The 6,995-nt window shown below is 42.3% G+C and overlaps 1 long non-coding RNA gene across 1 annotated transcript; it reads right to left on the bottom strand.

The window, feature by feature from the left end:
• Positions 1-1,791: 1,791 nt before the first annotated feature.
• On the bottom strand, positions 1,792-6,453 carry LOC144221045 (uncharacterized). The gene is made up of 3 exons (XR_013331940.1): positions 6,347-6,453; positions 3,864-4,046; positions 1,792-1,915 (listed from the first exon to the last, which is right to left on the bottom strand). It is a non-coding gene; the product is annotated as an uncharacterized LOC144221045 (long non-coding RNA).
• Between the last annotated feature and the right edge of the window lie 542 nt (positions 6,454-6,995).

The following is a 6,995-nucleotide window of genomic DNA, read 5'->3' as shown; positions in this document are numbered from 1 at the left end:
TGTGCTGACAGCAGAGAGCCCCATTTTGGGCTCAAACTCACGAACTGTGAGATCATGACCTGAGCTGAAGTCGGAAGCTTAAATGACCAAGCCACCCAGGCCACCCCAAGCTTGTCTCTTTTCAATTCACTTTCCAATCATCTGATTGCATTATGGAGAAGGTCTCTATTTGGTGCCAACAGGTCTTTAACCTCTAAAGACTTCAGGTCCAAGCCTTTGACTGGTGTAGTAGATGCTGTTGGCCTGCTCAGACCTCTCTATCCAGTTGACACACTCACTTCCCAGCTGCTGTGAGTGTTGGCTGCTAACACTTTACAGCTACAGCCTTCTCTTGGACATGGCCTCACCTGGAAATAGGTAGGAGATTCTACCATCACCCCCCAGGGCAGTCTGCAGGCAATGACTGACTAATGCAGGATACAAAAGCATTCATATGTCTAGATGGTTCAAGTGTGTGGTACCATTCATGTTCCAGACCTCACCACAGGAGCAGGCTGAGGCTAGCCTTCAGCTGAACCCACACTTTTGCTTAGCCTCTTTTTCCCTCCCCCTTCACCAAGATTCCTTCCTTAATAAATCACTTGTGAAAAAAATCCTCATTCCTGGCTTTAATTGTAGGGAATCTAAACATTATAAGCAATAGGATCTAGCTAGAATTTAATGACATTTTGTTTTCCATTTTAATATTTTTACCTGCTTGGTTTATGGTAGACTATAAAGGCTTTCCATTTATGGTACTGATAGAAAGTTTCACTTTAAAATAATTTTCGGGGCGCCTGGGTGGCTCAGTTGGTTGATTGTCCAACTCTTGATTTCAACTCAGGTCATGATCCCAGGGTTGTGGGCTCAAGCCCTGCACTGGGCTCTTTACTGAGTATGGAGCCTGCCTAAGATCTTCTCTGTCTCTCCCTCTGCCCCTCTCTCCCCACACACTCTATCTCTCTCTAAACATTTTTTTATACACTANAGCATCATTTCATGTGTCTGTTGGCCATCTGGATGTCCTCTTTGGAGAAGTGTCTGTTCATATTCTCTAAACATTTTTTAAATAGTTTTCATTTAACAAATGTAATTTAAAAGAAAGATGCTAAATAAAAAAAGTACAGGTTGTACACAAATGTTCGTAGTGGCTTCATTCATAGCCCCAGACTAGAAGCCACTCAAATGTCCTCAGCTGGTGAAGGGATAAGCAAATTAAAATCAATCCATATTCAGCAATAAAAAAGAAAGAACTACTGATAGATGAAACAACATGGATGAACCTCAAAAGCATTAGGATAAGAAAGTGTCACAAAACTCTTAAGCTCTGCATAATTCCCCATATAAGAAACTTTGAAAAGGCAGGATGACGGGGACTGAAAGAAGGTCAGCAGTCACCAGGGCCCAGGAGTGAGGGCAGAGCAGGACCGCAGGGACAGGAGGGGACTTTGGGGTGTTGAAACATTCTATACAATGTGATTGTAGTGGTGATTACATACCACGTATATCTATCAAAGCAGGTCTCTAGTTGTGGAATGATTAAAACATGGGAATGAAAGGTACAGCACAGGGAATATAGTCACTGGTATTGGGATGGTGTCATATGGTGACAGATGGCAGCTAGGCTTGTGGTGAGCACAGTATAATGTGTAGACTTGTCCAATCACATGTTGTACACCTGAAACTAGTGTAACGTATGTCAGCTCTACTTGAATTAAAAAAAAAAAAAGAAACACTTAAGAGAAAATCAAAGGCATAGTAAGGTTGGAGTTGCTCTTTTTTTAAATGTTTATTTATTTTGAGAGAGTGCATACATGCATGTGCACGTGAGCAGGGGAGGGGCAGAGAGGAGGGAAAGAAAGAATCCCAAGCAGGCTCCGTGCTGTCAGTGCAGAGTCTGACACGAGGCTCGATCCCACGACCATGAGATCATTACCTGAGCGGAAACCAAGAGTTGGATGCATAACTGACTGACCCACCCAGGCACCCCAGGAGTTGCTATTTTTGACAACAAATTGTATGAATCAGGAGTAAACTAAATAGAGAAGAAAATATTAGTAAAATTAAACTGAAAAACAAACAGGCTATATACTTAAAAAGGGTAAATTCTAATGTAAACTGTAAAGCTGATTTTCTTTTTTAAAGTAGGCTTCATGCTCAGTGCAAAGCCCAATGAGCGGCTTGACCCTGAAATCAAGAGCTGAGCTGAGATCCAGAGTCAGACACTTAACCAACTGAGGCACTCACGTCCCCCTTAATGAAGCTGATTTTTTTTTTTTTACAAATAGTTTATTGTCAAATTAGTTTCCACATAACACCCAGTGCTCATCCCCACGAGTGCCCTCCTCCATGCCCATCCCCCCTCCCCCCTACATCCATCAGTTCTCAGTTTTTGTCAGCATTCAAGAGTCTCTCATGGTTTGCCTCTCTCCCTTTCCCCCACCATTTCCCCCCTTCTTCTCCCCCATGGTCCTCTGTTAAGTTCCTCCTAATCCTCCTATACGTGCAAACATATGATATTTGTCCTTCTCTGCCTGACTTATTTCGCTCAGCATAACCCCCTCAGGGTCCATCCATGTTGCTACACATGGCCAGATTTCATTGTTTCTCATTGCCATGTAGTATTCCATGGTATAGATAAACCATCCGTTGATGGACACTTAGGCTCTAATGAAGCTGATTTTTAAGAAATCGTACAGACTGTACATGGGCAGAGAGAAACTGACAGCGGTGGAGGGGGCCAGAGAGGGGAAAAGACGACAGTCTGTCAGGGGAGCATTCAGGTCTTCACTGAGGCACTCCTGGGAGGCAAACAAGCTGGGGAGGTTCTGTTGGGTTGGGACAGAGTAGAGGAGGTGGGTGAGAACCACTCAGACTTTGCTCCATGAGTAGCCGAATGGTGTTCCCTGACCTGGTCTCCGGCCTGATGCTGGTGCCAGATGCACCTGGGAGAGAGTGGTGAGCAGCAACATTGCATCCCTCTCTCTCCTTTCCCTGAACAGGTGGAGTAGAAAGCAAGGACCTCTCCCACTGTACTTCCATACCTTTCCTGATCTTTTTGAGTTGTTTTTTCTTCTTTAAAGCAGATATCCCTAGCCAGAGAGGAAGGAGGAGTAGGAAGGAAGAGCTTCCTGAGGAGCGTGGCAAAGAAAGATCTTTCCCTGCTTAGCCTTTACATGAGGTGGAGAGCAAGAAGAGTGACTGGCAATGAGCATGAAGTCTGGAGCGACCACTGTGGAGAGCTGGATGGGCAATGGGAAAGCCCCCAAGGTTACTGGGGCAGGAGTAACTGAGTCTGCTCTCAGCCTTGGTTTTTCAACTCCAAGCTGCTTATGGATGGGCCTCTCTCCCCTTTCTGTCTCTGACTTTGATGGGGGTTCAAGCTAAGCAGAGGCAGGATGGCTTTATTTAGCAGAGGAACCTGCTCTGAGTCTCATAAATGTTGACTTTGTAGAAGTCGGCTTGTCCAAACATCATCCATCACTGTGAACCATATTTCATCAAATTAAATGACTACTTTTTGCAAAGAAGTACTTGTACTAATATTTACCTTGCATCTTGTAAAATCGTATGGAAACTGAATAATGATGTTGCAAAAAGTCCATCTCCAGAGAGAATATGGCTGAGGCAGCTGTGCTGTGCTGTCTGGCCCAGTGAACTATCTCCTCCACCCTGGTCCCCCCGCCTCACCCTGTGGCAGCTTGAGCCCCACCAGGAGGCAACTGAAAGACTTCTTAGTCTACTTGGATGCTCACATAGAGAACATTTTAGATTTAAATTTAGCCCCCCTTTCCTCTCCATGGATTGTTTTTTTTTTTTTTTAACTTGCTAAGAAATTCCAGAAAAGTGAGTAAACAGTTGTGTAGTTACAGAAAATCTATTACCTGGGCATCTGGGGACTCAGTTGGTTAAGCATCCGACTTCAGCTCAGGACATGATCTCACGCTTCATGAGTTTGAGTCCCGTGTCAAGTTCTGTGTTGACAGCTTGGAGCCTGGAGCCTGCTTCAGATTCTGTGTCTCCCTCTCTCTCTGTCCTTTCCCTGCTTGTGCACTGTCTCTTTTGCTCTCAAATAAACATAAACATTAAAAAAAAAAAAAAAGAAAATCTCTTACCAGTAAACATTAATGGAAGATGCTGGTAAAAATTACTTTGGTTGTTTCCTAAGTGGTAGGCATATTGGTAATAATTTCATTCATTAATTTATCTGTCAAATATTTAGAGAGCACATACTATACTGTACACTATGACAGATATACTTGTCCAGGTATGTATCCATGTCTTCACTGTACAAATATTATTGGGTGCTTACCATGAGCCAAGCACTGAAGCAGACACCAGACAGGGAAGAATGGCAAATAGCTCCAGTGCCCTAAAATATTGCTTTACAGGAGGTAGTGATGAAGCCTTCATCTACTCTGTTGTTCCTTCCTGTGTTAGTTCACTCCACATTTATTCCTTTTTTATTTCATCATTTCATGGTGTTTTTTTCTTTGAGATGTAATTGATACATAACATTATAAGAATTTCAGGTGTATAGCATAATGATTCAATATTTGTATACATTGTGAAATGATCACCCCAATAAGTCTAGTTAGCATCTGTCACTGGAGGTAGCTACAAAATGGTTTTTTGTTATCATAAGAATATTTTATTTTTTTAATGTTGTAATAGTTTATTGTCAAGTTGGTTTCCATATAACACCCAATGCTCATCCTCACACGTGCCCTCCTCCATGCCCATCACCTCCCTTCCCCTCCCCCTCCCCCCATCAGCCCTCACTTTGTTCTTGGCATTCAAGACTCTCTCATGGTTTGCCTCCCTCCCTCTCCCCCACTATTTTTCCCCTTCTTCTCACCCATGGCCCTCTGTTAAGTTCCTCCTAATCCTCCTATACGTGCAAACATATGGCATCTGTCCTCTGCCAGACTTATTTCGCTCAGCATAACATCTTCAGGTTCCATCCATGTTGCTACACATGGCCAGATTTCATTCTTTCTCATTGCCATGTAGTATTCCATTGTATAGATAAACCACATCTTCTTGATCCATTCGTCCATTGATGGACACTTAGGCTCTTTCCATGATTTGTCTTTTGTTGAGAGTGCTGCTATGAACATTGTGGTACATGTGCTCCTATGCATCAGCACTCCTGTATCCCTTGGGTAAATTCCTAGCAGTGCTATTGCTGGGTCATAGGGGAGTTCTATTGTTAGTTTCCTGAGGAACCTCCACACTGTTTTCCAGAGGGGCTGCACCAGTTTACATTGCCCCCAACAGTGTAGGAGGGTGCCCATTTCTCCACATCCTTGCCAACATCTAGAGTCCTATCATGAGAATTTTTAACGTCTACTCCCTTAGTAACTTTTCAATATGCAACACATATTATTAACTGCAGTTACCAGCTGTACATTACATCCCTGTGACTTTTTTATTTTCTGATTGGCAGTTTGTACCTGTTGATGTCCTTCACTCATTTTGCCCACACCCCACCCCTGCATCTGGCAACTACTAATATGTTTTATGTATCTGTGTGTATGAGATTTTGTTTTGTTTTGTTTAAAATTCCACATACAAGTGAGATAATACAGTATTTGTCCTTCTTTGTGTGGCTTATTTCACTTAGCGTAATGCTCTCAAGATCTATTCATGTTGCGACAAATGGTAAGTTTTCATTCTTTTTTATGACTGAATAATACTTCGTTATATATAATTATATATTATTTCATTATATACATATAAAATGAAGTATTATTCAGTCATAAAGATGAAAACTCACCATTTGTCACAACATGAATGGAATTATGTGTATAATTTTCTTTTTTAATTTTTTAAATATTTATTTACTTTTGAGAGAGAGACAGAGACAGAGCATGAGTAGGGGAGGGACAGAGAGAGAGGGAGACACAGAATCCAAAGCAGGCTCCAGACTCTGAGCTGTCAGTATAGAGCCTGATGAGGGGCTTGAACCCATGAACCGTGAGATCATGACCTGAGCTGAAGTTGGATGTTCAGCCTACTGAGCCACAAAAGCACCCCTATAATATTTTTTGTCTATTCATCTATCCATAGACGCTTAGGTTGTTCCCATGTCTTGGCTGTTATAAATAATGCTGCACTGTACATGGGGTGCAGATATCTTTTTGAGGTAATGTTTTGTTTTCTTTGGATAAATACCCAGAAATGGAATTGCTGGATACTATGGTTTTTCTATTTTTAATTTTTTGAGGAACCTCCATAGTGGCTTCAGCAATTTACATTCCCACCAGCAGTGCACAAGGGTTCCCTTTTCTCTGCATTCTCACCAACACTTCTTTCTTATCTTTTTGATAATAGCCATTCTAACAAATGCAAGGTGATTCCTTACCGTGGTCTTGATTTCCATTGGCCTGGTGATTAGTGATGTTGAGGATATTTTCATGTACCTCTTGGTCATCTGGATGTCTTCTTTGGAAAAATGTCATTGAAATCTTCTGTCCATTCTTTTTTTTTTTTTTTAAGTGTTAGTTCACTTCTTCCCTTTTTTTTTTTTTAAATGTTTTATTTATTTCTAGGAGAGAGAGAGACAGCGTGAGCAGGGGAGGGTCAGAGAGAGAGGGAGTCACAGACTCTGAAACAGGTTCCAGGCTCCGAGCTGGCAGTCAGCACAGAGCCCGACGCGGGGCTCGAACGCACGAACCTCGAGATCATGACCTAAGCGAAAGTCGGACGCTTAACCGACTAAGCCACCCAGGCGCCCCTCTTCTGTCCATTCTTAATTGATTGCTTTTTGCTATTGAGTTGTAGGAGTTCTCTATATATTTTGGATATTAACCCCTTATTGGAGATATGATTTGAAAATATTTGCTTTCATTCAGTAGATTGCCTTTTCATTTTGTTAATGATTTCCTTTGCTGTGCTGCATTTATTCCTGAATGTCCTCTACTGGGCACTAAGATGCTGGTGTAAGATATTTCCTTGGCCTTGATGAGCTCACAGCCTGGACACCCTCCAGAACCCATTCCCAACCCTTTCAC

Source organism: Crocuta crocuta, unplaced genomic scaffold (genome assembly GCF_008692635.1).
Source record: "Crocuta crocuta isolate KB4526 unplaced genomic scaffold, BGI_CrCroc_1.0 scaffold124, whole genome shotgun sequence".
NCBI classification, from domain to species: Eukaryota; Metazoa; Chordata; class Mammalia; order Carnivora; family Hyaenidae; genus Crocuta; species Crocuta crocuta.
Note: the sequence above shows the minus strand (reverse complement) of the source record. Positions and strands in the feature narration are given on the sequence as shown.